Source organism: Hippoglossus hippoglossus, chromosome 10 (assembly GCF_009819705.1).
Source record: "Hippoglossus hippoglossus isolate fHipHip1 chromosome 10, fHipHip1.pri, whole genome shotgun sequence".
Lineage (NCBI taxonomy): Eukaryota > Metazoa > Chordata > Actinopteri > Pleuronectiformes > Pleuronectidae > Hippoglossus > Hippoglossus hippoglossus.
Window position 1 is genome coordinate 13,673,478 of NC_047160.1, and position 26,126 is coordinate 13,699,603.

The window sequence follows — 26,126 nt, forward strand, 5'->3', positions numbered from 1 at the left end:
TTTTCTAAAACTGACTGGACATAAGAAATAAATTCCTCTCAAACATTTACCCACTTCAAACATACGAAGGACGAGCTGTGGTGCGTCCAGAGCCACATGGTTAAAATCTATCAGCGAGATTTGTTCCCTATAATGCAGAATAAGTGATAACTTCCAGGAAATGCTATAGACCTACTTCAGCGCAAGGTTTATACCGAGCATCCATTCATCCAACTCCAAATGTCTATCTTTAACTCTTACACAGATATCAGGTTACCCCCACACTTCTCTGTTTTAGTTTTAAAACTCATCCCTGCAGCTACATTTACACCTGCAGTCTACACTACAGCAGAGTTTCTGAGCGCCTGAAACTGATAAGTTTAGAAACACCGCTTGCCCCGTTTTATTTTGGCTGCCTTTTAGTTTGGACAGACAAAAACAGAGACGTTTGAAAACAACAACGCAGTCCCCCGCATTCACTTCCTGGTTGTTTTTAAATCCTGATCCCAGCTAAACCTCTTGGTATCTCCACTTATATGAGGGTGAAAACACAAAATGTTTTGGTTAAACCGTGCTTGTTTGAAACCCGGTGTGCTCTGGTACAACAGTTGTTTGCTAGAGGTGTGTGAGAGGCCAGCTGCATTCATGGTAGCCATCAGGTTGATTCTCCACAGTTGTTTGGTACTAAACAAAGACAGATGCTATTCACCGGACAAGCCCAGCCACCAGTCTGTGACCTCCATCTGTTGTTATGCGCCGTGCATTCCTCACATGACTCCGAGCGGGGCAAAAGGTTAAAGATGGAAGTAACAAATGAACGGATTTGTGAAACGGTAAAACATTACTAATTAAAAATGCTGGCCCGGAAGAAATCTGAAAAATGAAGCTTGACATTTTTATGGAGCAGTGAGGATGTAGAAACATGGCTCCACAAGACAGTGGTTTGATTTCTCTCTCTCCGACCTGCACTCGAAAAATAAAAGAGAGAGCTTTCATTCATGACTTTATGGGGAAACTAAATACCACGTCTGCAGCCGACACGTGTCCCTCCACAGAGAAAGGCTGTCCTGTTTGAGCAATGATGGTAAATCTGACACATTTTGCCGTGAGCCACACACTAATCAAGGGTGCACACATTAAAAGACCTAATGAAAACACCCTGCTCTATGGATACTTTCATTAGTGAACGTGTTAGCAAACTCTCAAGTGCCCCGCATCCAAACATGGGCATTTACCCTAATCACCTTAGCAGAGCCTTTCAACCTAAATGAACTGGGACATTGTTTGAGTGGATTCGGTGGAACTCAGCTGCAAAGTGGATTGGAAAACGGACATTTTTGGAGGCCGATTCATTTTAGCAGTTGGGGGTTAAAAATACTCACAAGCATATAAGACGCATGTCAAGACCAGGGACTACTGAGTTTGTCCAGACCAAACTATACTGTTATTCACATGTATGGTTTTGGAAAAAAAAGAAATTGGGCAGAGCCAGAAATCACGAGTGTGTGATTATATAAGTGGGATCAAGCAACACTTTACACTTGTTGTGTTATATTTCCATGTGGATGTCGACAGGAGCCGCGTGTCTCACTGCAGCTACTTCACAGGATAAAAAGGAATATGTTATCATACAGGAACCTGGTTTCATTCGGTCCACCCTCATCATTCTTCCTGTCCTTCACCTTTTTCCTATCTTCTTCCCCTTCTCTCTTCTCTTCCTGCCTCCCTCTTCCCCAGTCTTCCCTCTCTCTTCCTGTTCCCCCCCCCCCCCCCCTCTCTCTTTCTCTGCAGAGAGACCTCAGGGAGGGCTGGTTTCATCAAACATGTGATTCCTATTCATAGAATGTAAACAGTAATGCAGCCAAGCTGGTGTTTCCATTTCACATTCAGTGCAGTCGGAGCAGGCTGGCTTAAGTTTAACCCTCCCACTGCCACACTGTGGACGCTTCCTATTACAAAACCAATTTCAAAATAAATCTAGAGTGCGTTAGTTGCACTCTGACACATCTGAAGGTATTATGTTGCTTCCATCTTATATCATGTTTGTCTCATCCATTTAGGCTCAGTGTTTTTAGAGGAAAATGTTTTCATTAAAGTGTGCGTACGTCTGCTAACACTGCACTCCATTGATTTTACAATTTATTCATATCACTCAACTCTGAAACAGAGGGGAGCACCGGGTGTGTTGCATCTCATCTGTATGTGGACCAGCATGTTTCTCTGCCTACATATATTTAAATGTGACTTTGAGTGCTGCTACTATGCCCCACTTCTATATTAAATTAGCTTTGCTGGTGAATTTGTGTTTGCTTGGATTGTTTCTCTCTGTCACTTAACTATATAGGGCATTTCTTATGGCTAAAGGCAATAGTTTGTGCAGTGCTATGCTCCTTCACATGACCACTGTTTGCTTTTTATCTATCTATCTAATAATTCCAGAAATCGGTCTGGCTCAGCTACTGCAGGTCACTTCTACAGTTTCAGAAAGAAAGCTGCATCCAGCATTACCACAGTCGAAGCTAACAGCCCATACCAAACAGACATGTTTACAGCAGGCACTGCACTAGTATGTTTAAATGCTGAATTGTCAGCCCTACACGTCTGCCCCTGTCTTGTTCCTGTGGGTGCAGCTGTGTGTATGATTACAAACACCCACACTCATTTTCAAAGGCTGTGTTTGGCTCTTGTGGGTTTGTTTTGCCGTCTGTCAACTGTGCTGATGAGGGCTCTGATGCAAGTAACTGAAAATAAAATAAACAGTCAATTCATGTCAAGCACAAGGCCAAAGCCAGATTTGCTAATTGGTTTAATGCATTTATACATGAAAGCAAAATGAAATGAGATTTTTCACAGGGTTGTGACAGGGAGCAGAGCTCACCTCCCCTCCTCTGCCCTCCACTTAATACTTGCTCCTGTTACGGCTTGGCAGCCAGTGGGTAATAATGTTAATAACGTCAGACTTCGTCTCATCAGCTCTGCGAGGCTCTTCGGCTGCGGTGGAGAGGCTTATCAGGCCTCAACACAATGCTGTGTAGCGATGATGCCCCTGCCTCACTTCACGCCGCTTCCATTATTCATGTGCATTTGCCCAGGTGAGAGCAAATCCAGGATCAGAAGTTGGCAGAACAGCTTATTAGATATTTAGTCGTGGCTGAGCGTGCTGGAGCAACAAAAGTATAAAAAGACGAGGAGAACAGAGGCACCAGCTTGAAGCCCAGTGGCTCATGTTTAGGTTGTAAACTGCTGCTCTCTCAGGCTGGTCACAGACTTTGGTCAAAGTACAGTGTAATTCATCTATTCAGGTTATTTTCTGAGACAAGCTAACGTGACTTGGATAAAATGCTAGTTCAAAACTGAAAGGAACAAGTGGAGATGGAGATCAGCCAGAAACATGTTTCTTTGAAAAAATGTATTTTCTTTTTTACTTTTAATGCTCTTTCTCAATCTGCACAGTTTTGCTTGCTTGAGATATACCCCCCCCCTCGACTTGGCTGCTCAATTGTATGACTAAGTTTACTGTCATACACATTGACATTTTCAAAGCCAGCTCATCTTGTCCAAGAGCTACAACACTGACTCTGACGAGCCTCAGCAGAAATCTGCACTGACTATTAGTTTTTGAAGAAAAACGTTTCCCCGACAAGAAGTGATGAGACTAAAACAACGAAAAATGAGATGCACACTCTGCAGAATGTAAAAAAAAAAAAGAAAAAGTCATTGTCTCGCCTCGCAGGAAAACGAGCTTGGTTTTGTTGACGGTTGACATCAATTCAGCCTAAATTTTTCTATATTTTCATCTGAATGTTTGTGTATATATGCACACAAGAAGACAGTGCCAAGTTAATGGCTTACTTTATATTGACATTTTCTATAAATATGCAAATGTTCTCCACGTCGTGTGAAAAAGCAATCTATGCACCATATAAACAGCACTTTCAGCTCCCGAAAAGAAGATCTTTTCAGCAGGAAATTGCCTTCCCGGCCCCCAACAACCCTACACCTATATCTCACTGGACTGTCAAGAAAACAATAGATTGACAATATTTTCCTGAAAAGTTTTCCAATTGCAAAATAAAAACTGGTGAAACCTTTAAAGACAAAGAGTCAACGAGAGAACGCCTTGGTGGCAAATGCGCGTGGGTCCTTGAGTATTAGTGTGCGTGCTATACCCTGTACGAAGGCTGTTTCCTAAATCCGCCTTCGCTGGCAGCTGCGGTTCAATCTTCCAAAGTGTCAGCGCAGAGTGCCAGCCGAGGGAAATACCTTTATACATCTGATGAAAAAGATATTACAGATGAAAGGCTTGTTGGAATTGTCCCGTCTGAATCATCGGCAAACCCCGTCACACAGCCAGATCAGCTAACTTTGTTTTTGGGATTACTCCTTCTTCCCGAATGAACTGTGTGAACTGACAAAATGAAATCAATTATTTAATATTTCAGACCCTAGATGGACTTTCTGCTCCAGTGCTGTGCAACCTCCCTGCTACACCTCCCGCTGCTTGTTGTGGTGCCACGTGAGTCCAGACGAACACAGGCTGCATTTATCCGTAAGCAAAGGGAAAGTTCTCATTACCGTTAGATTATACTGAACTGCTCGGAGCTGTCAGCAGCGAGAGGAGGATGACCAAAAGCTATTAAATACCAGCTTGCTTGCTCTTTAAGAAAAGCATTCACCTTGGGTCAGAGTCTGCAATACAGTACGTCCAGGAGGGCCATTTGCTACTTCAACTGTAGTAGATGGTGGCATTAATAAAGCAGGAGGTGTTACTAGGCTGTTCAGTTATTCATGGTGACCCTCCATCGAGAAGACAGAAGAGAGAGGATGAGAGGTGCATATAAAAAATACAAAGGTAAACTAAAGGAGATGGAAAAACACGGTGAGGTCAAGAGAAATCGGCTCAAAAATAGCTCACAGACCCCGAGAGAGAAACAAAAAAAGGCAATAAAGACGAGGGGGAGAGAGTGAGGAGGAGAGGGGAGGTCGTAGAGGGGGTTCCTGTCCTCTATCTCGCTCCCTTGCTCTACAAAGTCAGAGGCTTCTATTTATACGGCAATGTAATGTTTGGCATTTCCTTTGAGGAGGGACTTGTATGAACCATTGTTTTTCTTGGCTGCCGTTCGATTGGCTCAGCAGGCTCCGCGTGCTGAAATGTCGTCGGCTTTACAGCTCTATCTGTTTCGATTAGCTCCATGTGATCGCTGATAAACAAATCATTAGTGCCTCCATCGAGATGGGAAATCTTATTATCGTACAACAGTTATTTTCTTCCTTGTGAGACATGTTTGAAGTTGCTGGTGTGTACTTTCTGGGGGGAAAGGCGACCGCAGCGCAACACAGAGGCAGACATGACATGTTGCTCATTACAGCCGCGGCAACGATGACGTCGCAATGACACGCAACACAAAGAAAAACAATCATTTGTGGCGAAGAGCTGTCACAGCAAACTTAAGGAAAACTTCACTGACAAAGAGGGAAACACAGGGGGATTTTTTCTAAAGTCACAGAAAAGGAAAAGCACTTCCAGTGATGAATTATGTGAAGTTAGAGAAGGTTAAGAAAAGTGGCTTTTAAAGACCAGAATGAATTCAATCTAAGACCTTTGTCAAGTACCACACATGTGAACCCCCTTAACTGAAGATGAGGTTCGAGAAGAGAACTCGTGAAAAGCCACAATATCTCACGAACTACAGGCAGAGACAGTAGGTATCCATCGTCTGAGATCAATTCTAACCAGAGTGTTTGAAGTAGGTCTTATTATTAAGGCGTGCTGATCGGTATTGTTGAGAAAGAACTACAACACAGGGAGACATTAACAATGACAAAATAAAAAGAATTCCCTCAAAACAAAAAATAATTTTAAAACGTGACAGAAGTACCATAAAATGAATGTCATAATAATTAAGACCAACCTAGTGTTGGTTAATAATGAAGAAAATACTCCGACATTTTGAGAATAATGTCGTACTATCACAACAATAAAGTCATAATTTAATGAGAAAAGTCATAACATTACAAAAGGTTATGAGTCTATGTGGATCTTTCTGTAACAGAAGTAAAAATGCACTTTAATAATTATATTGTCCTTTTACAGGCAAATAAACGCTGGGAATACAATTGTGAGTTGTGGTCTTTCATACCCTCAGCCACACATCGGTTACATTTCTTCAGAACGAACTCAGTTTCTTATTATCATACTTATGATAATGTCGTGCTGATGAGCCTAAAGAGTAAGTACTTTGTTAGTTGTGAAACTCAAATATAACTTTAACTCCTCATTTTAAAACTCTTCTGATATTCCCCCTCTGACATGTACATATCAAATTATGACTTTATTCTCTTCACAGTTCGATATTATTGTCATAAATTTGAAATTATTTTCTCATAACATTATAACTTAAAGTGTTCTAATACTCTTATACTAGTAAGCTACTGAATATTTTTTAAAGACCCTGCATCAACAAACAAAATACCACATTATACAACGGAATAAAAGAGATAACGAAACGTGCAAAAATGTGAAAGAAAAAAAGGCAGGCGTTTGCCTGCAGGGTTCAAATGGCGTTAGCTCTCACACACTCTCCAAAACAACCCTCGCCCCTCCCCTCCCCCTCGCTGCAGCTCAACTGAAACCGACACAAATCAATAGCTTGTTTGTTAAACAATAGCTGCCCAACATTGCCGGCATTTTAAAAATAGCCGGTCTCTGGGGGAGGTGCAAAACCAGAGAGAATAATTGTGAAGGTTAACAATGCCTGCTGTTATATCAATATTGAGCTGAACCAATGGCCTGGAGACAGAGAAAAAGAAGCTCAGGTCAAGTGCTTTTCGCTTGGGGCAGGTTCACGAGAACTCCCACTCCTATTAATGACTGGTCTGGATAAAATAGTCAACTTCAGAAGAGCAATTTAACATTTTAAGGAATTGATACTGTTACAATATGAACCCTCAGCAGGCACTGACACATGATCCATGTTTAGCAGAGGGGAAAAAAATCTGATATTACTGTACATGTAACTCACCATCAACTAACAAGCGAAGAAAAGAGCAGCTTTCAGAGACGTGTTCCTTAAAATACCTGCTCAGCGAATGAGTGTGTGTGATAAAGCATGAGTCAGTCGAGGAATGAGCTTCTTTTTGCCTCCTCTCTCCTCATGACTTTGTCTTTGCTCTCTGCTCCGTTCATTTTTTTCTTCACACACCTCCTGCTGCCTACACCTACCTGCTCGATCCATCTCTTTAAACTTATTCCTCCATTTTCCAATGACCCATCCCTCTATTTTTATCCCCACTGCATCCTGGCCTGTGCTGGCAACAGTAAGCTAATGTATTAAATGGACCAGAAATAAAGAGAGTGATGGTTAATAACGGGTTTATATGTTTGTTGGTTGGTTTGACTTTAAGCAAGATTACGCGGATGCTACTGCAATACTACCGATGACCACAAAACTAGGTGGAAGGATGCGATATGGGTCAAAGAAGATCCCATTAAATTTTTGGCAGATCTGAATCAACATTGCGAGTTTTTCAACATTCCCCTTGACTTTTCAGTATAATAATGGATCTTGATAAAACAAATCAAGCGGACTGATAAATCCAAATAAAAGTCAGGATCTAGTTATCGTTGGGCATTGGCGGAGGTAAGTCCTCTTACGTCACATCCTCAGACAATCCATGCAATGTTGAAAATCCATAAACCTGAAAACACAGCAGCACAACACTCCGCTCACATGCACACGCCCGGCTGTTTGACTCCACATGTGCAGTTTTTGCCCCTGGGTCACACTCCCTGGCAGAGCTCCACACCTTCACAACCTCTAAGACTCCTGCATCCCCCCGAGAGAGGAGGTGTGGGGCACTCTACCCAACAGAGAGGTTTCTGGCGCGGGCGGCGTGACGCCAGACCTGGGCTCTGATCCCAGGCTCCTGGTGCCATCAGCTGAGATCATGGGAAACACGTGTGTTGCTGCAGGAGCAGACACAGGCAGCTGGCTGTTAACTAGCGTGGTGGGAGGTTGGCTGCCTCCTCGGCTCAGCTGCTGCCGTTGGGCTGGGGTGGAAAAAAAGCGGCTCTCGCTTCCTGACTTGGTGGATTCTCAGGATTAAGACCCAAGTGGTTAGAGTTTTTGGAGATTTGCACGCTTCAGATGTGGAGGGCAAGCTAAGGTCACAATCACACCTACAGCTGACAGTCTACTGTTCAGTCCAAACTATAATATGCATGTTTTCTTCGAAAGAAAGCACTGTTTTCAAAATAAGAGGACCCAAAGATGCCTGATCATAGCTTTACAATCTCTACATGTAGATGAAGCTTTTTCAAAGTTTGTCCGGCAGGATTTTTTCCCACAAATTTTTATTTTTCTATATTTTTGTGACACATTTCAATGAGAGTGCGGCTCGGGCTCTGTCCAAACCCTACCTGAACCCAAGAGACGATAAGCCTGATAAGAATTTTCATTTTTGGGTGAACTATCCTTTTAACGCCTCAGAATTTGAATCAAGTTCTTCAAAATCTTCTTGTGAAAACAGCTTTAAAAAATAAGAATATTCTTGTGGCCAATGAGTCAGTCAAATGGGGTTCAATGTGGAGAGCTCTGTGGCTAATTTAGTTTGAAATTGCACCTCTCTCAGGGCAATAGACTCCAGCTAAAGCAGGGGCAGCGGCAGACTATTAGATTTTAACCTCATGGGGGTTCCAGCGCAAACTGATGCTGTGTAACGTTATTGAAACTCTCCGGACATTCACCCTCTGGCCCTCTGGAGTTCAGCCAGCGAACCTTTAATGACGTAAAGACGTGTAAACAAGTACCTGCTGCTTGTGACGGATCTTTCTATGTTTGTAATCTGCAGCGCACATGTTGCACAAGATCATTTATTTGCTGAACTGGAACAGAGTGTGTAATCTGTCATCCACGTAGGCAACACTTGTGTACATCACACTGTCGTTAATGTCAGCGGAAAAGGTTGTCACATCTGTTCGATGACGCTTGAGAGGAGACGGTGAAATAAAAAAAATAAAGACAGGGACTGGCAGCAGATGGAGGGAGGATTTTTTTTTTGTATATTCTAGTCATCATGTGTTTCCTAATTCCATTTCTCTCCCTTATGGTCAGTGAGTCGTTGAATCTAGAATATGTGGGATATGGAGCCTTAAACTGCAGCTCCTGAGTTCTGATTGCAGTTCACTGGCTGTCACTGGTTTACTTTTGAGGACTGGTCCAAAACATGTTCTCTGCCTCCGCCACTTTGTCATCTGATCCGCCCTCTGGCCTCCACACATGTAAAGATATAACCTAATAAGCAATGGCTTAAATCACACGACCCAACCCTGGCGCTCCACATTACAGTAGACAGCACAAAGAATCTGGCCTGAAATATGTTTTGGATTAGTAAGCAACCTGAGGTCCTCATCCTCTTAGTGGTCCAAAGTGGTACAGTGCTGGAGTGAGTGTGTTCATTTCTTTCCTTTGCAAAATAGGAATTTTCTTTCCCAGCATACGTGAGGCTTAGTTTCCTTCCAGGAGTCGGCCACAGTCGTGCCAGCTCAGTCTTTGCTCTAAGATTTTAGTCTGGAAAACATCCAGAGGATCAATTGAGAGAAGCAGCTGGAAGCTGGACCAATCAGCAAGCTATGGGAAGTGGATTAGATGATGATGGGAATGAGCACAGTGCTTGGTTTGCAGCTCTGACTGGTTTAACACTGATCAACTTGAATGCTTAGTAATTGAGGACTGTGATGCATTTAGTTTAACCAAATGATAACTGATCTGTGCCAGGCCACGTTAAGCAATGTGAATCTCAGGCATCTTGGGAATATGAGAGTTTCTTCAGCAGCCTCCTGAATGGACTTATCCCTTATCCCAGTGATTTCTATTCTGCTGTGGTAGCACTGCATGTCTGTTGACCAGCAGGGTACAACTGCTCAGTCTGTGTCTAAAACAAAGTTCAAACAGCAGTAACCTCTTCTCTATATCTAACCCAAATACTGAGACTTTATAAAAAGGTGGACGACAGGACAGCTCCCTAAAAGTGAAGCCAAAGAGTCTTGATCGCCCCCTGGTGGCTGGCTGTAGTCTTGGTCATAAATCCCACCTGCTCCATGTTAGTGGAGGGGACAGTGATGTAGCTAGTTCTTATCACACTGATGTATTTCCAATAGGGCTGTCCTCCTTTATTTGAAATACAAACCTTCAATCGAACTTGACTGATCAGTACAGTAAGCCAGTAATGTTACGTTGTTTTGATAACAACACTTAATGACACTTAATTTCAATATATTTAAATGAATTGCATGCCATGTCAAATTTGATAGAACTTGAATTTAATACTTAGGGTTTTATTTACTTATTTGACGGTATACAACTACTACATCCCCCGATCGCTACTGCAGACTGGCTCAAAAGATGGCAGTGTTCGTATCCAGTGTTCTGGATAATGGGAGGAAGTGGAGACGCATCATTTATCTTTATATACAGTCTACAGTCTCACCACGGCACAGATTGATGTTTTACACCAAATCAGCACAAGAACAGTAATAATAACAATAATAATAATAATATTATAGTTTTTGGCCAGAGGGAGACGTACACATGGGTGATTTTTACTGATCTACATGCAGTGTGAATCTGGGAGAGGGGCGAGTGTCTCTTGGCAGGGACCTTCCCTGAACTCAGTGCAGCGAGGAGATCAAAGACGTGTGGAGACAATAACAGGAGGCAGACTGTCACACCATACATTCGTCCATGCTATGTCTGCCTCCACTCCCACACTCAAACCCTTGATCAAGTCCATATCACACAGAAAGCCACTTCCTAATGACTGCACCCCAGCAAGACTCTGCAGTCTGCTGCTCTCATTCAATTTCTGTAAACTCCACAACTAATGATTACTGCTTTCATTTATGCATAATTTCACACATATTACAGCCATAACTGCAGCTACTAAAGCGTGCAGATAAAATGCATCTCATCTGTGTATGACCAATATAAATAAAATAAAAAACATTTACTTCTATTCTGTTTTTAGCCACTCAGGCTGAACGGCATCGCCAGTTCTTGCAAATAACTTGTGATGCCCGTCAATCTGTTGCAGGAGGTTTAATCTAAGGGAATCAAGAGTTGGTGTGAATCTTTCATTCTTTAAATATATGACTGTTAACAGGATATGTCTGGATTTCAAACTGTGCCTGGTTGTGGCTGAGGAATGTAACCACTGTTCCACCTGTTTTTCCACCTCCCATTTAACATAGCTACGAACCATATCGTCTTTACTCTTCTCATTGGTATGGAGGTTGTTATAGATTCCAGTGGTTTCGCTGCACTTTTAATACTTTGATATGTTGATATATTTAGACAGTGTCAGTGCCTGTGTCTTGGCAGCTGCTCTTCACAACTCACAACACCCTGAAGAGCATTTGAAACCCACACTTTGATTATGCGTTAACACATCAGTTATGTGCCTGCCATAAAAGCCTGTCCTCTTGGATATCATTGCTACTATAAAAAATAAAAATAAAAGTAAATGCATTTCGTTTCTACCACCATAACACAAACACTAAAACCTAACAGCATATTCAAATTGTCTCCTTCTTCCGCTGATTTAGGCCCAACATTTCTCCAATACAGAGTGTTTTTCGCAGCTCATTTACGAACCATATGTGCACAAACAATACGGCAGAGGGGAAATAACTCAGGAGAGCATGAGGTTTTTTAAACAAACAGTTTCTGTTGCTGTTGAACTGTCGAGTAGAATTAGTGGAATTGCTGTGGTGTGGATTTGTTGCAGAAAGCTGAAACACTGTGACGAATGGTGAGGCTGGAAGCAGAGAGCAGGGGATTTTAAAACATCGGGGGTGCAGCCTCACGGCTTCTCTTGGTATGTGCCGCGGCTGCATTAAACTGACCACCTCAGCGCACACACACATTATGGTCTTTAGCTGTTCCCCCTTTCATCAGGTTCAGATGCTGTTCTGGGATAAAACGGTATATCACTGGCAGCAGCATCAACTTCACATGTTCCGTTTTTCTGTTTTACAGTTTCATCTCAGTCAATGGAAGAGTTTCAAGAACTTTCATTGGCACTATTGGAATTATACATATATGACTTATTTCACCTCTCAAAAGAAAATGAAAGAAATTCCACTAAGATTACAGGTCTGACTTGGCTTATGTCTAAGCTGCTGAACCTTCTACTTTATTTCTTAAGTCTTCAAGGGCTCTTAAGGACTTGAATATAGGTGTGGAAAACAATATAATTTATGATCGGATAAGTACTTCCAGACACCTTTATAAATCAGCTTAATGTTACAAGTCACTTCATGAAAAAATGGGCAGAGGGCAATCTGAGATATGATTTTGGACCCAAGGTTACTAATAGATGGTCTGCGGTCAAAATCAGGACACTGTCCTTTCTGGATCAAGACCGATAAATACTCCAGCTTCATTGAAATCAGACAAAGCGTTCCTCTTTTAACAGGCTAAGCTTTTCTAGCCTTTACAGCACAGGTTGATCAGCCTGGGAAACTCATAGACCAATTGCATGCATTGTAAATCATCTCACGTGATGCTACTCAGACAATCGTTGTGGCGTGAGTCAGGAGATACAAGACGAGAGACAATTCAGAGAAACTCGTGGTGGATAGGAAAGACAAACGGAGGAGTTGAAGCTGGTCAATTGTTAAAATGTGTTGAGATTGTTTATTAAGTAATTAAAGTATTACATGCACCCTGTTTCAAAACAATGTCCCAGACATCTGAGGAAATTTTCTGTTGCTTGATCTCTTTGAAATCTAATTTAATCCCCTGGTTTTAAACTATCAGCACTGTGGGAATGAAAAGGACAAAATTACACCAGTGACCTTCTGTGCTGTGTTCCTCTAATGGTCAGATTATTGCACAAACTGCACAAAAAGTCAAACGACTCAAAGTGACAATTAACAAGAGAATTATTTATATTTCCAATATAAAAATGTTGCATTAAGGGGAATGATTTTGGGCCGTGCATTCAAAACCTAGTTTTGCTGAACAATGATAATTGATCTCCCTTAATCCATTGACCCACAAACAAGTGTTATACTTTCCACATCAAGTATGTGAGGGTCCTCTAAGGTCAGCGTGACGTATATTTCCTCATCAGTGGGTGTACGCAGGGCATCCACCAACTGTGCATGAGCTAAAAAACAAAAGGATGCTGAATCCACCACTAACCTCCCCTGTAACATTCATTATAAAAATACAAAGACAACACCAAACGAAACAGCTTTTCTTTCTTGCATGGATGTCACCAATTAATTTGTATTGCTCATGCTGGGAATATATAGTAGCAGAACTACTGTGCATGTAGAGAATGCCTCCTTCATCCGGAGCATAATTAAATCAACTATGCATACATGTTTCTGCAGCTGTCTGTGTCAACAATGGGATTTAACTGAGGTCCTACAACCTAATCATTGGACTATTAATGTTTCCTTAAATCCATCCCTTTCTCTTAATCCCTTGTCCTCAGTGAATAGAAGAACTTTTAGAACAAGAGGTCAAACAAAATCGGTTTACAGCAGGTGAAGCAGACACAGAGGAGTGAGCTTTGTAATGCGCCCTGGAGCACAGGGTTCTGCACCCGCCATTCTTCAGTAGGTAACAGGGGAGAGAGAGAGAGAGAGAGAGAGACTGAGACTCGGATGGAAGAGGAGAGGAAAGAGACACATGATTGATAGACCGAGAGAGAGGGAAAAATGGGACACTAGGAATAAGAGGGAAAGAATGAGGATGAGCGAGAGAAATAGAGGGAGAAAGAGAGAGTGAAGCTAAATGATAACAACCCTACAGATAGACGAAGACAGTCAGGGGAGAGAACATATGGCCTTTGAAGGTATAAGTGGCAGCCTGGAGCACTGACGCTGCTCTTGCCTCCAGCATACATGAGAGTGCTGATGTGTAACTAGTCTGATGAGCCATGATGTGTAATGGTATGGGACGGGGCAGCTCTGGGTAAACTGCTGCTACAGTGCACTCATAGGACGTGCACACAGGCGCTGAATTGGTTTGTGCTCTTAGTCCATCTTGTCATGGCTTTGATTCGCTCAAGCAGCTGGCACAGGCAGAGACAGACACGGAGACGCGGAGTGAATCCGTCCGGAAACGGGATTCAGCACAGAACAAGCGATTTAAGGAAAAGGTTAGAGCCGGATAAAACGCAGCGAGCTACTCCACCTGTTAAACCTGACACATTGATCTCCTACACAAGTGTCGATCTCCCAAAGCCACCTTGCCCTGCAGCGCACGCAGCTCTTCATCCAACACGCTCCCTCACGCCGACAGCTGAGCTCAGCAACATCATCAGAACTCAATTGAGTTCACTGTCTGGTAACCACATGAGATGAATTATGTGTGTTGACACATCAACACTCCCCTGACAACTCTGTGCATTTCATCACAATGTGACAAGTTATTAATTCTGGGGCACTGGAGCTTTTACTTCAACGCGACTCGCTGGCAGTTGTTTAGGACTTTAAAGTTGCATTCGTTGCTTCGGGCGATCCGGAATCAGAGAGCACAGGGTTTGGGTTCATCAATATGAAAAATGAAATATGCCCTTATGTCAGTGTAGTTGTTCAAAGACGGTGTTGTTTCTTTGGGAATCATAACATGTTCATATCAAAAAGAAATTAACACTTTACTAATGTTAAAGTATTTCTAAACAAATGGATGAACACAAGCACCACAGGGATGTTGAAGAGAGGCTTTAGCAGGAAATAAAGACCCAGTCACAAGATCCCTATGAAGACAAACCTGCTATTTTCTGCTGTTTTTTTGGGAAATAATGCAAACCAAGCTGGACAGAATGAAAATACCACAACAAAACTCATGAATATATTGTACGATTCCTGACAAGATCAAATGAAATGTTTCATAAATATGTAAAATGTGTTCCATGCCACATTAAGCCAGCATCTCCACATCCAAGCCTGTAAAGACTCTGGAATAAGCAGAGGGATGCACGTGCATGTTCAAACTGTTCCACATGCTTTGTGTGGCAGCAACACATGCATCTCTCTGCAGAATCATTCTAATAAACAAGAATGTGCGTCCTCTGCGCAGCACGGGAACACAAACTGTAGAGTCTGTCACCATCCCAGGACGCACGGGACACTTCAGGGGCAAAATATAGAATCATCACAGGAAGAAAAACACGCAGTTCTGGCGTAATGTGTCACACCGAAACAGCGGCTATCACAACAACACACATCTGCCAATATGTGGCGTAGCATCAGCTGGAGAGCGCGCGTGTCCTCACAGAAACACACGAGGAAGCCCTGTCCTGTCCGTGGAGCGCTAAGTGTGTAAGTTTGAGCGGCAGCCTACCTCACACATGTTCACGCGCGTCTGACTCTCATCCATTCAAGCAAAAAGCTAAAGCGCGTCAAGAAAAATCCCAAATGGTTAAGGGAAGAAAAAACAAAAGAACATGTAACCAGCGGCTCCCTCTTCTATTCCCGGGCGCTTCTCTCTCCCAGCCCCGGCGTGTCTGCTCTGAGCCCCGCGCAGCCAGACCGAGCCAGACACCTCGGTGCGCGCAGGGGAGGGGTTTCAGACACCTACCAGCTTTACGCGCCGAGCGCCCTTTGCTTCTGTCATCTTGGAAGTGGCCCGGAATGAAAGTTGGAAGAAACACAAAGAGGTGTGGACAGAAGAGGAGGGATACTCTGACTTCTTCTTCTCCTTCTTCTCCTTCTTCTTCTTCTTCTTCTTCTTCTCCTTCTTCCCCCAAGCGTTGTTCCAAACGGCGCAGCGCAGAAAAAAGCCCCAGACACCAACCCGGTGCGTACAGGCAGTGGGGCTGCGCTCCGCTGGCAGACTGCTCCCAGGCAAGCGGAATATTCAACTTTGGAAAATGAGAGAGGGAAGAGAGGGAGGAGAGGAACCGAGAGCAAGAGAGGGAGGGAGGGAGGGAGGGAGGGAGAGAGGGAGAGAGGGAGAGAGAGAGCGAGCGCAGCCAGACAATCACAGGAAAGCGGCTCCTCCTCCCATACAATAGAAAAAGCAAAAAGCAGCAGATAGAGAGGCTTCAGTGCGTTCAGCTGAGCAGAGCTGGACACGTTACTCCAAAGCATTACGCATGTCACAATATCCAAATGAGCCTATTGGATAATCCAGTTTTAATCTGAGGGGCAAACTGTTGAAATAAACTCTTTAGTCACAATCTGTTTAATCCTTGTGGCAGGTGACAGCAGGTTTCAGTCTGTACGAGTTAAAGAGCAGAGTAGCTCTTCATTTCATTATTCTGGAAACTGATGCAACCCTGGGTAATAAAACAGGCTGCAGTTATTAAAAGTTCATTTGTATCAATAAGTAAAACAGGAGCGTGTGTGTGTGTGTGTGTGTGTGTGTGTGTGTGTGTGTGTGTGTGTGTGTGTGTGTGTGTGTGATACCGTGTTAAACTGCGAAAAAAGGCCCAGAGGCAGCGATTAGAATATTCATAGATTTAAGTGGTTTATAATAATGGTGATATCACATTTTATTGTCATGGATTAATTAAAGTAGTGTGTGTGTGTGTGTGTGTGTGTGTGTGTGTGGGGGGTGGGGGTGGGGGGGGGGGGGGGGGGGGGTTTGTATATGTTATGGGGACAATAATTAAGACCCCATAACGAAAGTCATTAAGGTGAATACTTGTTTTAAGGTTTAGGTTAGTTTAGGTAAGGTAAGGTAAGGTAAGGTAAGGTTGAGGTTAAGGTTAAGGTTAAGGTTACAGTTAATGTTAAGGTTAGGTTAGGGTTAAGCAAGTTGTAACTTCAGTGAAGGTTAGAGTAAGTCTCCAGAGTAAGTCTCTGCTGTATGTGCAATGACATTACCCATCTGTCCCTTAACAATACTTAACATGTCCTATATTTTTTTATCGTCATATTTCTTTCATAATATCTACAGGAAATCACACATGCTGGACACATAAGGTGGAAAATAAACCAGAGAATCACCTCTACGTGTATGTGTCTGCGTGTGTGTGTGTGTATAGTGGTGTTGAGATTTTTAGCAGAGATCTTTCCAGTACACTGCTGCAGTGTGTTGTTGCTGCTCTGTTCCAGCCTGTCCTGCATTAATCTGATCCAACACTGTTTGTAATACAATTCTTTCCCAGAGGTTCGTTATCTGTGTACTGTGGGTGCGTCACATAGACTGTACATAAAGATGAACAACGTGTTCTCTGCTTTCTCCCAACTATCCAGAAATGAAGTCAAAATATTCCTGCTATCTACAGCTGATGATGTCCTTCAGAGTCTGCACAGTGAGGGTCATGGGAAATATGCGCATCACCAGTCACTGTCCATCAAGAAGTTTCACCAGTTATATAGCATCAAATACGCTCAAACATTCAAACGAAAAATGGGCACTTGAACAAACTTCAGTGTGATATGAACTACTATATATTAAATAAACTATCTTTGAGAATTATTTAACGTGTATATTGACTTTTTAGTTTGGTCCATTTCCCATTAACTAACAAGGAAGAAGTGTGATTTATGACCTATACTACAGCCAGCCACCAGGGGACGATAATGATGGTTTGGCTTTACTTTAAGTGAGCAGTCGTGTCGTCCATCTTTGTACATATGGTATAAACAATCAGTGACATAAAGGTACGACACAGTAAGAGGTGGCTGGTCCCAGACGAGGTGTGGCCTGACAAGCAGGTGTTCTGTACCACTGTCACCAAGAGCCACCACAAATGCTCTGAGAGCTTTTGATTTAAACTCATACTGTTTACTGTTTTTGTATTGAATATATCAACTGACAAAGACGTCATGCCCTCCTTTGTCTTAATAACTGTTTGTGGACCTAATCTTTGCCAAACCCTGTCTTCCTGTCTGCAGCAGAGTTGGCGTCCAAGTGTGTGAATCGCTCCACTGATCTGTAAGACCCTGTTTGTCATCTGTCTGCTGTAATTCCTTTTTACTTGTTGTTAATTGGTTACTGGTTTACTAGCAATTAATCTTGTAAAACATTTGCTCACCAAGGTTTAGATTATTTTTTTTTTTTTACGCTTTATGTCATAGCCTTAGACCAGGGGTCTTCAACGATTTTCAGGCCAAGGACCCCCAAACTGATGGAGAGATGGAGCAGGGACCCCCTACTATATATATTGTATAAAATTGTGTTTTATATTAAACTGGGCCTAGTGCCATTTATAAACATAGCTACCCTGTTATTGTGCAGTCTAGTGCTGTGAGTGAACCGGTGCCCAGCTTGAGAGAGCTCCTGTGTGTCGCTGAATGTGTGCATTGCTGACTGAAAGATAACGTCTTCTGCCTCCATTTATCCGTTCGCTACAATATGTTGGATTCATGTTGTGTGTATTTAAAGACACTTAAATTTGTGGAAAAAAAAATTTAAAATAAAAAAATATATAAAAAATTGTCTAATCAACCAAAAATTTGATTAGGGGTCGCGGACCCACTGTTGAAGACCTCTGCCTTTGACAGTATAAGCATTCTATCACCTACATCATAGACTCCCAAAAGTCAAGTCAACTCATATCAATCGCTCCCTGGTGGTTGGCTGCAATAGAGGTAAAACAAAAACTGCCTCCTCCATGTAAGTGGATGAGACATAATCCAAAAAGATTCCAAGAACACGTCAAATGAATATTTCTCAATGATTATTTCTGTCATTTTAGGAATGCGATGTGACGTTTTGGTATGATCCCTGCATATCCTTGAATAAAAGTACAGCTATATACACAACTAATTGCCAGGATACTATGCTATGAAACCGTGCATCTTCCGGTCCTAAAAATCTTGGTCAAACAAAACCTTGCTAAAACAGCAGAAACGCTGGAGTGCTTTTACTTTGAAAGGGGTACATATTCATCTATGTGATATATTCAACGGATAAACATTAAAACTGTGGTGAAAGATCATTTTTATTATCTGTTCTGCTCTGAACCGTCGTCCATCTGTTTATGATCTACACACCATCAATGAATCCTCATATACATTCTAAAAGTGATAACAGTTGATTAGAAATCTTTTGGCTAGCTGATTGACTGCACATACCTAAACCACATGGACGTCTGAACTTTGGGTCTTTCAGTCGTCTCCTCCAAAGTCAGCTCCAGCGTCCAGCACTCCGAATGAACTCAGCAATTTGTGGGCAGGACGGGACTAATGCCTGTTTGCTCAGAGTATGTGCAAAGCAGCTCCTTGCTGCTGTGATGCGATTGGTCGGAGGATTGCTATTTCCAAACATATTGCACTTGCTGCTGCAGCACTAGCTGGCTTTTATATCAGACTGCCATGTGATTACAGCAACTACAAGAGCAAACTGCAGGCTGATAAAAACGTAATAAAGTCTTTGAATTTCACTGATAAAGCAAAGTCTGTGAGCTACTTCAGTCGGTCAACTTGAGTCTGCTGTTGATTATGGATGTGTACTAAAGCCGCCACAGCTTTCCAGACTCTTTTGCTGCCAGGCCTGCTGCCACACCGCTCACCTGAGAGCTTTGCTGCTCGGGCGGCCTCTCCTTTTTCATGTTGCATTTTAAAAAGCCCCAGTAGGTTTTAAAGCCATGTTCCACTTGAAAGGAAGATGTTATCGTTACTCCTCACTCCGTTCTCTGCTGAGGTTGTCATTTCTTTGTTGGGAGTTATGAGGTCAGGGCCTGGATACCAAATATCAATCCTCTATGTAGTCTACTTTTATATAACTGCCCAAAAAATTCAACATACATTTTCTGACTTACATGAATATGAATTTTGTATAAAGTAGCTTCAACTGAAAGGATTCTTAAATCAAAACCTTGTTGGTAAAAAATTCTTTACTTTGTCACAAAGTGTCACTTTTACCTCAGTCTAAAATATAATCACCTCACATCTGTGATATTACTGTATCTGTACCGCAAGTAACATTGTACTGAACCAGGGGCAAATTAAAGGAGGCATATTATCTCATAGTCAAGTTAATAATTTTAATTTGATTGATAACTTGAAACAGTGTACAATCACTAATGTTCAGAAAACACATCACTTTCCTCTAATTGTCCATTCCTGCAGCTCCTCTTTTCAGCCTCTGTATGAAACACTTGTTTTTAGCTCCTGTCTCTTTAAGAGCCCCCACCTGTTAAAGCCCAGTCTGCTTTGATTGGTCAGCTGGCCCACTCTATTGTGTCCCAGACTACCTTGCGTACATTATGCAAATGCCTATTTTACAAACATTTGCATAGTGTGACATAACAAAGCCCCACGATGATGCACAAGTATTGATCGAACGACTTTGGCCATTCTAACTTTGCAGACCTTTTTACGCGCAAAACAAAAAACTTTATAGAGGAAAGGGAACAAACTGAAAAAGCATATGTCTCCTTTCAAATGGTTTGAAAAGTGTGATGAATACTTATGAAAGACAAAGGGCCAGTGACAGAATGAGGGCAGGCTGCAGGACTGAGGCTGCTGTGGACAGTAAACACTCTGTCCACTGGAGACTCTCTGTTGTGCTACTATGGTCCAGGCACAGAGCATATTACATATTAAATACGTATGTGTGTGTATCTAACACACAAACACATGTAAAAGAGCACACTTGCATGACACTTGTTCTTAATATTGTGGTCCCTTAATATATATGCATGTACACTGCTCAGTAGCTGTGGAAATAATGTAAAATACACTTATTTACTGAGCTTTTGAACTGAAGATACCGGAACAATGTAAAAGTGTACTGTGAACATTTGAAATCTTCTCACTGTCGTTTGGCATAATATCTTCTGTAGCAGTAATCTAACAGTGCTCCACAGAGCAAACCAATGGTAGCTGTGTAACTGAAGCAACTTAACAAATCTCTTCATTATTTCAGTGTGATAAAATGCCACAGGTCTTTACAAATAAAGATATTTAAAGTAGTTAGCAGGTATTTTCTGGCTATCCCCTTTTCCTAATTTAAAGATGATCATCATGAACAGATCAATAAAACACTCAGAGGGCATGAACAAACAAGTTGGCGGGTGTGGCAACACTCCATCAGCTTTCCATTAGTCTCACTACCTCACATCTGATCATTTTTTCCATTGTAGTCTGGCTGCATGTGTTCTTTCATCACGAGCAACAGTAATGCTGTCTATGCTGCAGACTGGTTTAGATACTCAAAAGTGACCCCTGTCTGATTAAAGACGTACCTTTAAGTGTGTGTGTGTCTGTGTGTGTGTGTGTGTTCAGCAGAGGGAATGCCCAGAATTTCTTATCTTAGCCACATTTGCCTTCTTCACCCTCTGGCTCGGCACCAAGACAGGATGGAGCCGAGGACAGGCTGTCCGTGGACACGGAGCCAAGACCGAGTGGTGACTACTACTGTGTTTATTCATACACGAGAGAGAGAGAGAAAAACAAATCATAAAGAAGATGAACAAAATGTCCAGTTTGCTCAAACTGTATTTGACCTTTGCAGCGTCACTGCGAGCCTGGACTTCATCGGACAGTTTAACAGGTATAGACAGAGATTTGAATGGCTTTGTATGAGTCAAGGACCAATGTAGCTCTTCATTTCATTATTCTACACAATTACACACCAAATTGTGTAGTGTGAACTAGGCACTGTTTGCGATAGCTCCAGTGCTCATCAAGCCAGAAATGTGTAACTTCTACCACATATAGAATTCAGATGCATTTAGAGACTAAGGTTTAACAGACAGGCCAACTATACGGCAAAGCTGGTCTGAGACTAGAGCTTCAAATATGTTCATTTTGGGAGGACGTCACTTACAGTACATGTATTTCAAGTTAAATACTTGAAATAGGCTGTAATGTGTCACTGATAAAACCTAGAATTTGTTCTAGAATCCAGCACAGAGCCATAACAAAGAAGTGAAGAAAATCAAAATGGACAAAAGCCAATGAGCGATGAGTCATGCCAGCACCACCACCCAACAACAAGCGCTCTCTTTGTCAGCCAAATTAATGTTTCATGACAACACTTTAACACTTATCTGACTCCGTCTGACAAGCATTCCTATCAGCAGTGCCATCGGAAAACTTTAAGAGGAATCTGGAGTCAAATCTAGCTTTAAAATAATGTGACGTTCATGTTTTCCGCTCGAGTAGTAGCCTGGCATGGGAACACGCAGTTCGTCCTTCGAGTGACACTGTTTGTAGGATCATGAGACACATTTTTCTTCGAATGAAGTTGAGTCTTGGTGTCCCATAATCCCGTTGGCCTGGTAGCACCAGACTGTAGTAGCCTTGTTCGTCTCCCCAGGCGTTAGGATGACTTGTGTGTTTGTGAGTGTGCACATCGGTTTTTAACAGCTAGTGGGTCCCTTACTGCTCGTAAATGACGTGGGCCCTGACGTCAATCACAAAGTCATTAATATGTGTATTAGAGTGACCCAGAGAACTGCAGAAGTGGATTTTAAGAGGCTCGCTAACATTAGGAAAGAGATGCAGAGAAAACAACTCGTATGTTTGTCCAAACTAGTTTCCACAGACGAGGGAGAGGTCAAGATGTGGGAGTCAATTAGTGCAGAGCTACATTATCTGATGGCAGCACACAAATGACTGACATCTATTCTTACAAAGATCAAAACCAGAGTACAGAGCTGTTATCTATAAGAGAACAGAACTGAGAAAGAAAACATTCGGTTGGAACACATTGACACTGAGGATGGCACAATGTCGCCTAACATCTAAACTCTTGTATTATTCACTGATCATGATTTTAATTTCACTTCTATATAAACATATTGCTGATGTAAAGGAACCTCCATGAGAAATCTTATTAAAGGTCTTTAAAGGTCACCTCAATATGAGAGTGATATCAGGTTTCAGTGTTTTTGCAGCATTGCCACTTTGCTTGTGATTACATTTGGATCACGGAGCAGACATTACGAATTACAAAGGTGATTAGTATTGGTTAATTACACAGATCTGGAGAATTATGTAAAATGAGTAGCTCACATCCTCTGGGTACCACGGTTGCCGTTTAGGATTACAGACATTTGGAATTGCCTCACTCACCTTATCTCTGTCACAGTGGATCAATAGGGCCTTCCTGCTCAGTACATAGACTTTTAATTCACCCTATGGCAAATACCTTATGTTTCCTCTCCAAAGCTTGGCATTCTGCACACCTTGCAGGAGCCATAGCCTCAGTAACACATTGTTCTGCTGTGCTAAAGCTGAGTGGTTCTCTGGTTCTCAGAGTGTCAGGTGACATGAAGGGGACGCCGCGCTGTGGCCAGATTCAATGACAGATGACTAAGGGAGAAGTGCTCTGTAGAATGATCAATCAGTGTACATAGTGCACGTGCAACACACACAGAATCACACATGCACTAAAATGGCTCTGGTCTCATCATGACGTCCCGAGGTGAATGTTCATTACATAACCCTCAACACAACTGCAGCCCCATGTTAAACAATGAGAGTTCAAGACTATTTATCAGACATTAGCTGAAGTGAAATAATCACATTGGTCACAGCAGTGTTGAAATTAAAGCCTCACATACGTACGGTGAATAACATGACTGATTAGTGGTTAACAAAGCGTGTGTACTGGCACCATAACTGCAGCAAGTGGAAGCCAAAAGGAGCGGGAACAGTCGAGCCCCTGAGAGGCAGACTGGAGACATAAAAAGCACAAACATGGAGGAGGGATACAGAGAAATATGGGTCAGACAGAGAAAGACAGGGGAAGCTCAGTGTAAATCAGAATGTGTAAACATGTAGAGGCTTAATCTCATTATCCCTTGTCCTCCCGGGCCTGTGATCAGATGCTTGATTAAAGCAGGAGATGAAAGAAGTGAGGTAGAGGACAGAGATGGAGGAAGAGGGGAAGATAGGAGATACAGGATGTGCCAGAGAATAGAGTGAGAATCCTATAGAGGAGAAATAAATAGAGATTGAGAGATAGTTGCAGGCGACATGTGTAAAGACCTTACAACGTATTGTATACTGGGTGAACAGAACCCAATTACATATACAGGGAGGTGGCAAAACGAGCAAGTAGCAGCATAATAGAGCAAAGAGTGCTAGTTCCAATGTGATATCATAGACTGTATATAAAGATGGATGATATGACAGCTCCTCAAAAGTGGAGCCAAATTATCTTGATCGCCCCCCGGTGGCTAGCTGCAGCATAGGCCATAAACCCCACCTCCTCCATGTTAACAGATGCAACATGAACCAAACCGAAAAAGTCAAAGTACACTGCTAATGATTTTTGAGTCCTCCCGCATTGGCCGTGGGTTCGGTTCCGACCCGGCCCTTTTCTGTGTGTCTTTCTTTATTCCCTCTTCCCATTTCTCGCTTTAACAATCCAATCAATAAAGGAAAAATGCCCCAAAATATATCTTTAAAAAAATTGACAATGTTGACGCTGTACCTGTGTGCAAACGTGATATTTATGTGACACTGTGATAGCTTGTGGGTATTGTGACCATAATAAAATTTTCCACAAATGGACAATAAACATAAAAACTGCTTTCTGTGAAACAGCAACTTTTCTTTTTCAACACAATGATCAGAAGTTGTGTTCGGATCAGTTGGACCTATATTTCATCAATCCTCTCTCACTCCCACTGTTACTGTCCATCCAAGGACCATCCAGTACATTTGATCCAGTGATGCTCATCATCACACATCAAGTGAATTCTTACATGCAACTTTTTCTGTAAGAAGAGAAGAGTCAGTAAAGATGCATCTACAGTAATATATAGTAGTAGTAAAAGCGTGATTTATGCATACTTGAGACCACAGGGATGAGCAACTGAAAACCCCCACAATCTTTCCCTCAATTTATAATTCATACTCAGCACTGATTTCATGTCCTACTCGCTTTCTTTAAATTGCATAATTCTTGATTCGGCAGCAAATGTCCTCATGACTATTTAAAGAGATTTCAGGCTACTCTGGGTTTGAGACATTTTTTCTGCATGTGTGAAGCCAAAAATAATTCTGCTTTACCTGGACGCCTCCCTCTTGGCTGTCCTGAGTAGCTACCAGGAGGTGTGTGGACCGACATAGTAGTCACTTGAGCATAAGGAGGTCTGATAAGTGGGTGTGCTGGAGTCACTGGAGGCTCCTTGGAAGATGCAGTATGTGTGTGGACAAGTCATTTAGGAGGCTGTCAGAATCAATAATTCTGCAAATACATTGCTAATCAGAGCTGCCTGACCTCAGAGGAAGAAGCTGGTTGGTACGAGGGTGTGTCAGGACACCGGCACCGTGACTTTGCTTGCTATCATCCCTCTCAATTCCAGTCTTTGAGTGCAATCTAATTCCACTGAGTGCAGGGAAGATAGAGGCTATAAACTATAAACAATGCAATATTACCAGTAGCAACCCAGAAGTAACTAGAATGGCACTCAGTAGAGTGTATACCTCCGACTAGGGCCCAACAGTCCCTTATATTCAATCAAGCTGCAGCAAACTGGATCTGACCCCTAATCTGGATCTGCAGTGAAACAAAGGATATTAGCGTCAGTAAGTAAACATGTTTTATATTGTGCTCCAGAGAATCCAGGTATAGTTAAAATGACAAAGGGACTACAGACACAGGTGCATGCCACCAAGTGCCGACACTTCATTTCACACATAAACCGCGGCAGACAAAGCTGTGATAAAATAAATAAGATTACTCTATATTTCTCAATAAATTCACTTGAAACTGTTAGAGAAGCACAGCCGGTTTGAAATGAATCTCGTTGGACTCTGGTCGACCTTTAAGACTGAATTTACAACGCAGATGTTACTCCAGAGTAAAAACTCTCCCCTGATATATACTTTTTTTTGTTAAATGAGTCCAGAAAAAAAAAAACAGAACCAAGTGCCTCCAGTCACTGAGTGTGGGCCAATAATGCAGTGGCATTTCACCCTTGAAATACCTTCTCATACTGTCAGAGCGGACAGCATGAAATAGCCTATTAGGTAAAAGTGTTGTCAAAACACAGACTCTGGCCTGCTCTAAAATTGGCGCACAGTGCTGTTCAGTGCTTTTACTGTAACTGTAGCCACATGAAATGACTTTAGGTGTTTGAAATGTCTGGGGCCTTGTTCTCCTGGTCTGAGCTCCCTTATCTTTCCTTCAACTTTTTTTTTTGGGGATCTCTTTTCATCCTTTATTTTCTACGATGCTGTTGTCCAATATATATTCACTAGTATTAGACAGAAT

General features: G+C 42.3%; 1 protein-coding gene across 7 annotated transcripts in view; it reads right to left on the reverse strand.

Annotated features, from left to right (window-relative positions):
* mid2 (midline 2) overlaps positions 1-26,126 on the reverse strand; it is a 151,308-nt gene that overhangs the window by 83,786 nt on the left and 41,396 nt on the right. For 3 of the 7 annotated variants that reach the window (XM_034597951.1, XM_034597950.1, XM_034597944.1), the window contains exon 1: positions 15,576-15,870. The exons of 3 other annotated variants lie outside the window; for them this stretch is intronic. The gene's annotated coding sequence lies outside the window, so the exon portion shown is untranslated. Of the gene's footprint in view, positions 1-15,338; positions 15,507-15,575; positions 15,871-26,126 lie in introns of those variants that run through there. One more of the 7 variants, XM_034597948.1, reaches the window with a different exon arrangement.